Genomic DNA, 15,228 nt, shown 5'->3' with positions numbered 1-15,228 from the left:
TTATACATACTTCTAGAATTAGTCCAAGCACAGTAATTTTTTTTCCCTACAGGTTAAAGACTGCTGATTAGCTGCTTACTTTTTAGAAAGTTCTCTGTCCTTAGTATTTACACGAGTCTTTTTCTGACCTGCCGTAAGCCCGTTAGTCCAAACCAGATAAGGAGTCTAATTTTACAGCTGGAGATAGTGTAACACTGTTACTAGTTGATACTTGCTATGTCATTGCATTCTAGGATTATGTAATAAACAAAAGAACTGCCTCATAGAAGAGAAGGACTTATTAATTACAATGCAGTAGTGATCTTGTTTTTGGTGTTATTATTGCATATGTATATCTGCCTTTGCATTGTTAGTTCTAGAAGATACTGTCTACAGGTATTGCTGACAATTAAAAAAAAAAAATAAAAAATTACAATTCTTATTTATTCTTGGAAATATATTTCTTTGCTTGCTATGAATCAGTTAATACTGAGGCACGATATTTTGCTGTGCTAGTGCACTTTTTTGAATGTATCAAAGTACATAAGGCATATTGATATTGTAACAAGTAAACACAGAAACAAAGACTGTGTCTAAAAAACCATTCCAAAGTTTTAGGAAGGAAGGATTATTATAGAATTCTGAGACTGCCTGATACAAGAAGAAAGTGGTTTAGGCAGATTCACATCATTTGACTTAACACACTCATTCTATATAAAAGAATTTAATCTCCAAGACTGGCAAGCCGAATTTTTAACAGAAACACTACTACGCAAATCAAAGAGCACTTCTGTTGTCATGCTATGTACTAACTGCCAGACACTTGTTTGCTTTACAAAATATGCATTAATTTATCAAATTACCCCGCAAAGTAAACAAAACTGAAGAAAACCTATGCATTTAAAGTGGTTAGGATTTGACAAAGAAAAAATAGGAAAGGTTCAAAAGTAGCAAATCCAATTTTTGGTTCTTCAGAAACAAGCTCATTTCAGGTAAAAGCTATTAGCTACTGCTATGTAAAGAAAATACAATTGATAATGTTCAGTGTTACAAATAAGAACTAATTTTGAAAAGATAACTAGTGGATTTCATGATGGCATGACTACATGAGCGGATGAGGAAAATGCTTGATGTCATCTACCTTAAGGTCAGCAGAGACTTGGACATAGTCCCCATCATATCCTTCTTTTCAAATTCAAAATGTGTGGATTTGAAAGGTGGACTGATGAACAAAGTTTAGTCTAGTCATACCTTGAGAGTGGTGGTCATTGGCTCAATGTCTGGCTAGAGAAGTAACAAGTGGTGCTCCTCAGGGGTCGCTCTTTAATATCTTCAGCAGTGACATTGACAGTGGGATCAAGTACATTCTCATCAAGTTTGTGGATGACAGCAAGCTATGTGATAAGGTGAAGATGACTGAGGGATGGGATGCCACTGAGAGAGACTTAGCCAGCCTTTGTCAGTGGGACAAGGAGAAGCTCATGAGGTTCAAAAAATCCAAGTGCAGGGTACTGCACATGGGTAATGGCAACCAACCCCTTGTATCAGCACAAGTTGAAGGATGTCAGGACAGAGAACAGCCCTGCCACAATGGGCATAGGGATACTAGGAAATAGCAAGTGGACATGAAGTAGCAGTGTGTACCCTCACAGCCCAGAAAGCCACTCCTGTCCTGGACTGCACCAAAAGAATCGTGGTCAGCAGGTCAAGGTAGATGATCCTGCCCCTCTGCTCTGCCTTGGTGAGACCACATCTGGAGTACTCCATCCTGAATGCAACCCTAGCATACTGCTGACCGTCCCTGTTTTGTATCGTCAGAAAAGTGTTACTATTGCCATGAAGTGACATATTACCTTTCATTAACCCTTACCTTTCCGAGATGATTGTGTTTTTTCTCCTTTTGTGACATCCATTCGTCACCCTCTCAGTTGGAGGACTGATAGGATTGAGATCTTACTTCTTCACAAGTGATCTTACTTCTTTAGAAGTTTAAAGCAACTATTTCTTCTTCCTGGTGATTATAGCGATAGTGAATCTTTCAACTGAAATGTAAAACTCGGGGGTGTTGTAGAATAAATAGAGTAGATATGCTAAGCCAGTTTAAGTGACAACACTTTTCGGGAAGAGAGGATAAAGATAAGGAATGAAGCAAGTCATTAATCTGAGCAAAAGTGAAAAAAAAAAAAAAATCAGGGGAGCAGAAAAATGAATAGATAGGGCAGGCACAAATCAATAGCAGGACTGTCATTAAACTCAAAAGGAGGCAAGTTTTGTTCCCTAAAAAAGGACAATTTTTGCAATGACCCTCATTGTCCACTTTGCATCATATCTCTTTGAAATTCTAGGCCCCTTTCTTCCATCTTGAATGCAGGATTGCATATATGCAATACTGTGAAACAAGAACATTCTGCCTCTAAAACAATTTTGCTCACACTTCCACCTGCTCACCCTGCCACATCATCTGCCTCCTGGAGCAGCCCAGCCTGGCCAAGGGGTGGATGGGGCTAGGCTGAATGAATGAATGAATGAATGAATGAATGAATGAATGAATGAATGAATGAATGAATGGGGCCTTATACATACTTCTAGAATTAGTCCAAGCACAGTAATTTTTTTTCCCTACAGGTTAAAGACTGCTGATTAGCTGCTTACTTTTTAGAAAGTTCTCTGTCCTTAGTATTTACACGAGTCTTTTTCTGACCTGCCGTAAGCCCGTTAGTCCAAACCAGATAAGGAGTCTAATTTTACAGCTGGAGATAGTGTAACACTGTTACTAGTTGATACTTGCTATGTCATTGCATTCTAGGATTATGTAATAAACAAAAGAACTGCCTCATAGAAGAGAAGGACTTATTAATTACAATGCAGTAGTGATCTTGTTTTTGGTGTTTGTCTCGCTCCAATTTATAGGAGGGAGAGGAGGTTCTTTTATTATCTATATACCCGGCGTGAGATTAAGAAGCAACGGTTCAAATGTTGGTCCGACCAGTTTATTACAAATCTTAATCAGGGAAATGGGGAAGGGGAGGACGGACACTATTATGAATTAGGGTAATGGGGGAAGGGAAGGAGGGCGATAGAAAAGATAGAAAAGAATAAGCAAGGAGTCTTTATAGGCAGCAAGAGGGAGATAGTCACCACCATGGATCCAGCGAGGTTCGTAGTTCAGTCTTTGATCCTCAGTAGCGGTGGGTCATCAGGCAGAGTTGTCCTGTTGCCAATGACGACGAAGCACGACGAGAGACGACCATGGTGATGATGGCCCCTTTTCAATGGTTTCAAAGTGGTTGAGTCAGCTATCTTTGGAGTGACAGCTCAAATCCAAAGTGGTCGAGTCAGCTCTCCTTTGAGTGGCAGCTTCTGGCTCTGGGGCCTCAGCAGGAAACTCCTTTGCTCTTATCTTCCTGGCCTTGCCAGCAGATAAGAGGGAGCAGGGAGACGCCAACTTGTATCTTGCCTTCGCAGGATACAATGGCATTGTCCCTCAGACTTCCATAGCAAACAGGAGTTATTTGGTAACAGGCTAGATCTTCTGCCAGTAAACAATCCTGAGCACTATCTTCCGAAGGCAAACAGTTCCAAAGATGTAAAATTGTCCACACAGCGATGTTGATTGCCACACAACATCCATCACTTGCCTCCTCAACAAAATACCTAAGGAAGCAAACTTTGAGCCAAAAAACCAAAGAAGGATTCTCACACCACCCCGTGGCTCAAAGATTGCTTGAAATGAAGCATAAGTGACCCTCCACGGTGGTGAGGAAAAGAAAAGGGAGAAAATAAAAAGACAGCAAAGAAGCAGGAGGGAAGGAGGAGGGGGGGGAGAAGGGGGAAGATAATTGTTACACAATTACTACAAAAGATTTCTTGGGCTTAGTTAGAAATGTTGCCCTGATCTGTTGGACTTGTCCACCATCAGTTGAAGTGGTTACAAAGTACATGGAGGATACAATACGTTGTATCAGTTGAATAAAACATGGAATCATACACAGTACAAACATAAGAGTTGCAACAACACACAGTAGATACAACAGGATACATTTGACCCATGGGCCACCTGGAAGCCAGGAAAAGAAATCTACGTCTAGGCTCTTCCAGGTTTGGACAGGAACATGGGCTATTTTCCGCATACACTGGGCAATTTGTTTAACAACTTTACCATTATCATCAATCTTTAGACAACAATTAGAATCATTCAGTTTGCCACAGACACCACTCGGTGATATCCCAGGAGTGGTGACATGAATGTTACATGATGAATTAAAGGTAGAAAGTGAAAAGAGACAACCATACATTTAGCAATGACCACACATTTAACAATAACCAATAATAATAAATAAATAGGTAAAACAAACTTAGGTATTTGTGTCAGCTGCTTTCCCCACCCAGGAACTCCCAGTGTAAGCCAGGATCCAGATGGGAATTCTTCAGTAGAGGTTGTGGTGTTTATGAATAGCCATACAATACTACACTTCAGTTAATTCACTAAAAGTGTATCTAGTCTAATTTGACAATATGTAGACTTGCCATGTAATGTTTTCTAAGATGATTTAGTGTCTCGAGAACTTTACACTTGAGCATTTCCAAAGCAATTCAAATGCTGAGAGATATAAATATTAGTTTGGCAAGTTCAAGTATTCTAACAGTCCACAGAACTTTTCACAGGACAGTGTGTGCAGGATGCACCCGCAGTACAAACCATCAAAGAGGGGTAATCCCAGAAACATACACTTCTCTTTTTAAAACTTAGGCACTTTCCAACAACCATGTTGGAAACCATGTTCCAATCAACATCCAACAATGTTTTGGATGGAACTCCTGGACTGGTGTGACACTGAAAAGCATCAGTGCAAAAGGCTTTCTGATAGATTTCTTTTGTGACCACATCTAACAGATATTAGATGGGTCCCTTGATTCATTTCCCAGTTTGTTAGGAATTTGGAAACACTGTGGAGGAGTTACATGGAAATCATAATCAGTTTGGTAAAAAAAGGGGTGAAAGAAGGGGTCAAAAGAAATGGTATCACTGTGCAGGGAGTACCAGTAAGCCAGGATGACCTGTAAAAAGCCCTGAACCCAGTTGTGAAGTTTAACAGATCCAAGGACTGATACCAATCACCACCCACACCCATAACAACAAAAAACATAACACTATTGCAACCAAAAAATGTAATCAAGAGGTACATTCTGTGTTCTAGCATGATCAAATCTTCAGTATTTCTGTCACAAAACACAAATAGTTAAAATCAGCTATTAGCCTTTTTGTGTTCTGTCAAGGTCCCACGGGGATCTTCTGTGAAATAAAACAAGACACCGACTTGCCCTTTTTGGGCTTTGTTAATATGGTTAAAAAATGAGGGAACAATCCAGCAAGTGTTGATTTCATATTCCTTTTTCGGGGTGTCTTTAGCCTTCCAAAGATATTTGTTAAGGGATCTTGTTAAGGTTAGGGGAACTGGCCTCAGGCTAGCTGAGTCAATCGACACAGTCTGGCCAGGGAGGTAAGAGTGTTTCCCTGGCTTATCAGCCACTAGATCGTGACTCACAGGGATAACTGGCAAGAGTGGTGGGGCCTTTGGACAGAAGGTGTTAAATCGACGATCTTGCTTCCCTTTGTTGTGAGCTTTCTCATGCATCCACCCTTCACCGCCCCCACCCCGCTCACTTGGGAGGGGCGGAGACATCAGTTTTGTAATGGCTTGGATAGCCGTTCAGGTTCCCTGGGAGAGACCCTAGGACCTGGGGTTTTGCTCTCCTCGAGATTCTGGAGCTTTTGTTCTGGCCACCAGTTAACTAATTTCTCTAACCTGACAGTGGGTAATCCATTCATCAAATCTCGTGGAACACCCTTTTGCCAGCCCAGTGTCCAGAGACGATTACGTTTATGATCAATATTTCTCCTACCTGTTTTTACGGACAGCGAGACCCTTCCAGTCCCACTGAGCTTTGAGCTAGGAGGCCTGGGGGCAAGGCTGACTGCTGCAAGTCTTACTTCTCTTGGCTCAAATTTAGTGGAGGAAGAAACCACTGGCCCATATTTCCTTCCATAGTTAATTAACTCTTGGGCAACCTCTCCCCAAGTCCATGCTTTGTTTCCTGACTGCATATAGTTGGGGGTTACAGTTCCTTCTAACACTGGCCGGGTCCTCTCTCCCTGAGACATAGCCTCTATTTTTCCTTGCAGTTGTATACCTATAGGTTTTAACGACTCTGGAAGCCCCTTAATTAAAGCAGTCATTCTCTCAGGATCAACAGGCATCATCATAGGTGATTCATGGTGTGGCTGCAGCTTTCTATCATACATCATTTGGAGACAAGCAGCCTTTTGAACACTCTCTACTAACTGATCAGTTGTTCCAGTAATGGCAAGAGGGTCTCCCCGTTCTAAAGGGTTGAGACCACCTGCCCAATAGGCAGCCCTTTGTGTCAATGACCAGGGAGCACGATTGTTACCAGTAGTTAAAAATACTCCTGGTCCCCAATAACCTTCTGCTTCCTTTTCTGTTAACCGAATCTGGTCACCACCAGTGAGGCTAACCCTCCATACATATTCTGTTTCTGATTCCCTTGAAGAGCGGCTAAAATCTTTCTTCAATTTTGCTAGTTCAGTGGCTGAGAAAGGAATTTCTTTAACATTCATTTGAGGATCTAAATCCTCACTGTTATCGAATGTGTATTCAGTTTTTATCAGAGGACGCAATGGGGCTATTGGAGTTTCTAATTTATCTAGCCTTTCCTTCTTTCCTGGTAGTTCCACCTGAGGAAAAGTTTTTTCTCGAGGCAAACTATGGGTGATGGTATGGCTGGCATGCTTACACGTTAGCAGTTCCTTAAAAGCCATTTGCAACAAAGCCGAATTACTCTTCTCTCTTTCTAATTGTTCCTCGAGGTTCACTATTTGATTCTGCAGAGTTTTTACCAATTCTTGTGTAACTCTAACCGATTCCTGTAGTGCTTCTATGGTTTGGAGTTCTGCCGAATGCTTTTCATCTCGGAACTCCACGGCTGCTTTTAAAGTAGCCCCGAGTACGGCACAAATAAACGACTTTCCTTTTCCAGCTCGGGTTCGAGCATTGTTTTGCAGAACACTAATACGGTCCGAAACACTCTGCAAGTTATACCAGTTCTGTCGTGCCCAATCCATACCTGATAAAGAGGGTCGAGCACCATGTTTTTCTAAAAGATCAAATAATACATCTTCACTTTTCATGGTGGCAATGCTGTCGCTCATTTTTTCAATACAATGAGAGAACTACACTAAGGGAGGTGCACGTATTCAAAAGCTCAAGTGACTCCTTATCTCCCCAGGGAAACAGACACTTTACAAATGCAAATGCTCAAAGCACTCTTCCCTTTGTCTGAGGGGAGCACACAAAAAGATGCAAATTTCACACTTAAGTTACAAGACACTTAAAATCGCAAAATTCAGAGAGGTCTTCTCGAGGAGGCACACACTTAATCAAAATTAATTCATACGTCCCCGAGAGGTATACACATAAACTGTAAAGTTTCAGAATGTGGAGCGGTCTTCCTGGAGAAGGACTCACGTCTAAGTTTTCAAAACTATCGCTCCATGCAACTCCAGGAGGTGCACACAAAGAAAGTTTCAGACTATATCTGGAAGGACAACACTCTCACGGTGGGTATCCTGCAACGACTACGCCATTAAATAAATGTCTCGCTCCAATTTATAGGAGGGAGAGGAGGTTCTTTTATTATCTATATACCCGGCGTGAGATTAAGAAGCAACGGTTCAAATGTTGGTCCGACCAGTTTATTACAAATCTTAATCAGGGAAATGGGGAAGGGGAGGACGGACACTATTATGAATTAGGGTAATGGGGGAAGGGAAGGAGGGCGATAGAAAAGATAGAAAAGAATAAGCAAGGAGTCTTTATAGGCAGCAAGAGGGAGATAGTCACCACCATGGATCCAGCGAGGTTCGTAGTTCAGTCTTTGATCCTCAGTAGCGGTGGGTCATCAGGCAGAGTTGTCCTGTTGCCAATGACGACGAAGCACGACGAGAGACGACCATGGTGATGATGGCCCCTTTTCAATGGTTTCAAAGTGGTTGAGTCAGCTATCTTTGGAGTGACAGCTCAAATCCAAAGTGGTCGAGTCAGCTCTCCTTTGAGTGGCAGCTTCTGGCTCTGGGGCCTCAGCAGGAAACTCCTTTGCTCTTATCTTCCTGGCCTTGCCAGCAGATAAGAGGGAGCAGGGAGACGCCAACTTGTATCTTGCCTTCGCAGGATACAATGGCATTGTCCCTCAGACTTCCATAGCAAACAGGAGTTATTTGGTAACAGGCTAGATCTTCTGCCAGTAAACAATCCTGAGCACTATCTTCCGAAGGCAAACAGTTCCAAAGATGTAAAATTGTCCACACAGCGATGTTGATTGCCACACAACATCCATCACTTGCCTCCTCAACAAAATACCTAAGGAAGCAAACTTTGAGCCAAAAAACCAAAGAAGGATTCTCACAGTGTTATTATTGCATATGTATATCTGCCTTTGCATTGTTAGTTCTAGAAGATACTGTCTACAGGTATTGCTGACAATTAAAAAAAAAAAATAAAAAATTACAATTCTTATTTATTCTTGGAAATATATTTCTTTGCTTGCTATGAATCAGTTAATACTGAGGCACGATATTTTGCTGTGCTAGTGCACTTTTTTGAATGTATCAAAGTACATAAGACATATTGATATTGTAACAAGTAAACACAGAAACAAAGACTGTGTCTAAAAAACCATTCCAAAGTTTTAGGAAGGAAGGATTATTATAGAATTCTGAGACTGCCTGATACAAGAAGAAAGTGGTTTAGGCAGATTCACATCATTTGACTTAACACACTCATTCTATATAAAAGAATTTAATCTCCAAGACTGGCAAGCCGAATTTTTAACAGAAACACTACTACGCAAATCAAAGAGCACTTCTGTTGTCATGCTATGTACTAACTGCCAGACACTTGTTTGCTTTACAAAATATGCATTAATTTATCAAATTACCCCGCAAAGTAAACAAAACTGAAGAAAACCTATGCATTTAAAGTGGTTAGGATTTGACAAAGAAAAAATAGGAAAGGTTCAAAAGTAGCAAATCCAATTTTTGGTTCTTCAGAAACAAGCTCATTTCAGGTAAAAGCTATTAGCTACTGCTATGTAAAGAAAATACAATTGATAATGTTCAGTGTTACAAATAAGAACTAATTTTGAAAAGATAACTAGTGGATTTCATGATGGCATGACTACATGAGCGGATGAGGAAAATGCTTGATGTCATCTACCTTAAGGTCAGCAGAGACTTGGACATAGTCCCCATCATATCCTTCTTTTCAAATTCAAAATGTGTGGATTTGAAAGGTGGACTGATGAACAAAGTTTAGTCTAGTCGTACCTTGAGAGTGGTGGTCATTGGCTCAATGTCTGGCTAGAGAAGTAACAAGTGGTGCTCCTCAGGGGTCAGTACTGGGACCAATGCTCTTTAATATCTTCAGCAGTGACATTGACAGTGGGATCAAGTACATTCTCATCAAGTTTGTGGATGACAGCAAGCTATGTGATAAGGTGAAGATGACTGAGGGATGGGATGCCACTGAGAGAGACTTAGCCAGCCTTTGTCAGTGGGACAAGGAGAAGCTCATGAGGTTCAAAAAATCCAAGTGCAGGGTACTGCACATGGGTAATGGCAACCAACCCCTTGTATCAGCACAAGTTGAAGGATGTCAGGACAGAGAACAGCCCTGCCACAATGGGCATAGGGATACTAGGAAATAGCAAGTGGACATGAAGTAGCAGTGTGTACCCTCACAGCCCAGAAAGCAAAATATCTTATGGCTCACTTAAATAGTGTCCTTGCCCTGTAAGTTTTAGCAAGTCACTTAAATTAGTGGTTGTAACACAATGAAAAGCACGACAGTGATAGCAGAGTAGCAAGACCCCAGGCTGCAGTGAGTGAAAACTTGCTAAACAGAGCAGTCATGGAGACAGAAAGAAGGAACAAAAAACCTGCTTATCCTTGGAAGGCCTCAGCTATGCAGGGATCTCCAGATGAGATACCCTCACCTCCACTGCCAACACTTAAATGAGGTCTGGGAAGAGGAAGATCCTGTCAATACCCTTTCCTATTTTTTCTTTGTCAAATCCTAACCACTTTAAATGCATAGGTTTTCTTCAGTTTTGTTTATTTTGCGGGGTAATTTGATAAATTAATGCATATTTTGTAAAGCAAACAAGTGTCTGGCAGTTAGTACATAGCATGACAACAGAAGTGCTCTTTGATTTGCGTAGTAGTGTTCCTGTTAAAAATTCGGCTTGCCAGTCTTGGAGATTAAATTCTTTTATACAGAATGAGTGTGTTAAGTCAAATGATGTGAATCTGCCTAAACCACTTTCTTCTTGTATCAGGCAGTCTCAGAATTCTATAATAATCCTTCCTTCCTAAAACTTTGGAATGGTTTTTTAGACACAGTCTTTGTTTCTGTGTTTACTTGTTACAATATCAATATGTCTTATGTACTTTGATACATTCAATAAAGTGCACTAGCACAGCAAAATATCGTGCCTCAGTATTAACTGATTCATAGCAAGCAAAGAAATATATTTCCAAGAATAAATAAGAATTGTAATTTTTTATTTTTTTTTTTAATTGTCAGCAATACCTGTAGACAGTATCTTCTAGAACTAACAATGCAAAGGCAGATATACATATGCAATAATAACACCAAAAACAAGATCACTACTGCATTGTAATTAATAAGTCCTTCTCTTCTATGAGGCAGTTCTTTTGTTTATTACATAATCCTAGAATGCAATGACATAGCAAGTATCAACTAGTAACAGTGTTACACTATCTCCAGCTGTAAAATTAGACTCCTTATCTGGTTGGGCTAACGGGCTTACGGCAGGTCAGAAAAAGACTCGTGTAAATACTAAGGACAGAGAACTTTCTAAAAAGTAAGCAGCTAATCAGCAGTCTTTAACCTGTAGGGAAAAAAAATTACTGTGCTTGGACTAATTCTAGAAGTATGTATAAGGCCCCATTCATTCATTCATTCATTCATTCATTCATTCATTCATTCATTCATTCATTCATTCATTCATTCATTCAGCCTGGCCCCATCCACCCCTTGGCCAGGCTGGGCTGCTCCAGGAGGCAGATGATGTGGCAGGGTGAGCAGTTGGAAGTGTGAGCAAAATTGTTTTAGAGGCAGAATGTTCTTGTTTCACAGTATTGCATATATGCAATCCTGCATTCAAGATAGAAGAAAGGGGCCTAGAATTTCAAAGAGATATGATGCAAAGTGGACAATGAGGGTCATTGCAAAAATTGTCCTTCTTTAGGGAACAAAACTTGCCTCCTTTTGAGTTTAATGACAGTCCTGCTATTGATTTGTGCCTGCCCTATCTATTCATTTTTCTGCTCCCCTGATTTTTTTTTTTTTTTTCACTTTTGCTCGGATTAATGACTTGCTTCATTCCTTATCTTTATCCTCTCTTCCCGAAAAGTGTTGTCACTTAAACTGGCTTAGCATATCTACTCTATTTATTCTACAACACCCCCGAGTTTTACATTTCAGTTGAAAGATTCGCTATCGCTATAATCACCAGGAAGAAGAAATAGTTGCTTTAAACTTCTAAAGAAGTAAGATCACTTGTGAAGAAGTAAGATCTCAATCCTATCAGTCCTCCAACTGAGAGGGTGACGAATGGATGTCACAAAAGGAGAAAAAACACAATCATCTCGGAAACGTAAGGGTTAATGAAAGGTAATATGTCACTTCATGGCAATAGTAACACTTTTCTGACGATACAAAACAGGGACGGTCAGCAGTATGCTAGGGTTGCATTCAGGATGGAGTACTCCAGATGTGGTCTCACCAAGGCAGAGCAGAGGGGCAGGATCATCTACCTTGACCTGCTGACCACGATTCTTTTGGTGCAGTCCAGGACAGGAGTGGCTTTCTGGGCTGTGAGGGTACACACTGCTACTTCATGTCCACTTGCTATTTCCTAGTATCCCTATGCCCATTGTGGCAGGGCTGTTCTCTGTCCTGACATCCTTCAACTTGTGCTGATACAAGGGGTTGGTTGCCATTACCCATGTGCAGTACCCTGCACTTGGATTTTTTGAACCTCATGAGCTTCTCCTTGTCCCACTGACAAAGGCTGGCTAAGTCTCTCTCAGTGGCATCCCATCCCTCAGTCATCTTCACCTTATCACATAGCTTGCTGTCATCCACAAACTTGATGAGAATGTACTTGATCCCACTGTCAATGTCACTGCTGAAGATATTAAAGAGCATTGGTCCCAGTACTGACCCCTGAGGAGCACCACTTGTTACTTCTCTAGCCAGACATTGAGCCAATGACCACCACTCTCAAGGTACGACTAGACTAAACTTTGTTCATCAGTCCACCTTTCAAATCCACACATTTTGAATTTGAAAAGAAGGATATGATGGGGACTATGTCCAAGTCTCTGCTGACCTTAAGGTAGATGACATCAAGCATTTTCCTCATCCGCTCATGTAGTCATGCCATCATGAAATCCACTAGTTATCTTTTCAAAATTAGTTCTTATTTGTAACACTGAACATTATCAATTGTATTTTCTTTACATAGCAGTAGCTAATAGCTTTTACCTGAAATGAGCTTGTTTCTGAAGAACCAAAAATTGGATTTGCTACTTTTGAACCTTTCCTATTTTTTCTTTGTCAAATCCTAACCACTTTAAATGCATAGGTTTTCTTCAGTTTTGTTTATTTTGCGGGGTAATTTGATAAATTAATGCATATTTTGTAAAGCAAACAAGTGTCTGGCAGTTAGTACATAGCATGACAACAGAAGTGCTCTTTGATTTGCGTAGTAGTGTTCCTGTTAAAAATTCGGCTTGCCAGTCTTGGAGATTAAATTCTTTTATATAGAATGAGTGTGTTAAGTCAAATGATGTGAATCTGCCTAAACCACTTTCTTCTTGTATCAGGCAGTCTCAGAATTCTATAATAATCCTTCCTTCCTAAAACTTTGGAATGGTTTTTTAGACACAGTCTTTGTTTCTGTGTTTACTTGTTACAATATCAATATGTCTTATGTACTTTGATACATTCAATAAAGTGCACTAGCACAGCAAAATATCGTGCCTCAGTATTAACTGATTCATAGCAAGCAAAGAAATATATTTCCAAGAATAAATAAGAATTGTAATTTTTTATTTTTTTTTTTTAATTGTCAGCAATACCTGTAGACAGTATCTTCTAGAACTAACAATGCAAAGGCAGATATACATATGCAATAATAACACCAAAAACAAGATCACTACTGCATTGTAATTAATAAGTCCTTCTCTTCTATGAGGCAGTTCTTTTGTTTATTACATAATCCTAGAATGCAATGACATAGCAAGTATCAACTAGTAACAGTGTTACACTATCTCCAGCTGTAAAATTAGACTCCTTATCTGGTTTGGACTAACGGGCTTACGGCAGGTCAGAAAAAGACTCGTGTAAATACTAAGGACAGAGAACTTTCTAAAAAGTAAGCAGCTAATCAGCAGTCTTTAACCTGTAGGGAAAAAAAATTACTGTGCTTGGACTAATTCTAGAAGTATGTATAAGGCCCCATTCATTCATTCATTCATTCATTCATTCATTCATTCATTCATTCATTCATTCATTCATTCATTCATTCATTCAGCCTGGCCCCATCCACCCCTTGGCCAGGCTGGGCTGCTCCAGGAGGCAGATGATGTGGCAGGGTGAGCAGGTGGAAGTGTGAGCAAAATTGTTTTAGAGGCAGAATGTTCTTGTTTCACAGTATTGCATATATGCAATCCTGCATTCAAGATAGAAGAAAGGGGCCTAGAATTTCAAAGAGATATGATGCAAAGTGGACAATGAGGGTCATTGCAAAAATTGTCCTTCTTTAGGGAACAAAACTTGCCTCCTTTTGAGTTTAATGACAGTCCTGCTATTGATTTGTGCGTGCCCTATCTATTCATTTTTCTGCTCCCCTGATTTTTTTTTTTTTTTTCACTTTTGCTCGGATTAATGACTTGCTTCATTCCTTATCTTTATCCTCTCTTCCCGAAAAGTGTTGTCACTTAAACAGGCTTAGCATATCTACTCTATTTATTCTACAACACCCCCGAGTTTTACATTTCAGTTGAAAGATTCGCTATCGCTATAATCACCAGGAAGAAGAAATAGTTGCTTTAAACTTCTAAAGAAGTAAGATCACTTGTGAAGAAGTAAGATCTCAATCCTATCAGTCCTCCAACTGAGAGGGTGACGAATGGATGTCACAAAAGGAGAAAAAACACAATCATCTAGGAAACGTAAGGGTTAATGAAAGGTAATATGTCACTTCATGGCAATAGTAACACTTTTCTGACGATACAAAACAGGGACGGTCAGCAGTATGCTAGGGTTGCATTCAGGATGGAGTACTCCAGATGTGGTCTCACCAAGGCAGAGCAGAGGGGCAGGATCATCTACCTTGACCTGCTGACCACGATTCTTTTGGTGCAGTCCAGGACAGGAGTGGCTTTCTGGGCTGTGAGGGTACACACTGCTACTTCATGTCCACTTGCTATTTCCTAGTATCCCTATGCCCATTGTGGCAGGGCTGTTCTCTGTCCTGACATCCTTCAACTTGTGCTGATACAAGGGGTTGGTTGCCATTACCCATGTGCAGTACCCTGCACTTGGATTTTTTGAACCTCATGAGCTTCTCCTTGTCCCACTGACAAAGGCTGGCTAAGTCTCTCTCAGTGGCATCCCATCCCTCAGTCATCTTCACCTTATCACATAGCTTGCTGTCATCCACAAACTTGATGAGAATGTACTTGATCCCACTGTCAATGTCACTGCTGAAGATATTAAAGAGCATTGGTCCCAGTACTGACCCCTGAGGAGCACCACTTGTTACTTCTCTAGCCAGACATTGAGCCAATGACCACCACTCTCAAGGTACGACTAGACTAAACTTTGTTCATCAGTCCACCTTTCAAATCCACACATTTTGAATTTGAAAAGAAGGATATGATGGGGACTATGTCCAAGTCTCTGCTGACCTTAAGGTAGATGACATCAAGCATTTTCCTCATCCGCTCATGTAGTCATGCCATCATGAAATCCACTAGTTATCTTTTCAAAATTAGTTCTTATTTGTAACACTGAACATTATCAATTGTATTTTCTTTACATAGCAGTAGCTAATAGCTTTTACCTGAAATGAGCTTGT

The sequence above is a fragment of the Lagopus muta genome, chromosome 5 (assembly GCF_023343835.1).
Source record: "Lagopus muta isolate bLagMut1 chromosome 5, bLagMut1 primary, whole genome shotgun sequence".
Classification (NCBI taxonomy): Eukaryota; Metazoa; Chordata; class Aves; order Galliformes; family Phasianidae; genus Lagopus; species Lagopus muta.
The sequence above is the reverse complement of the archived record's forward strand: the minus strand, read 5'-3'. Positions refer to the sequence as shown.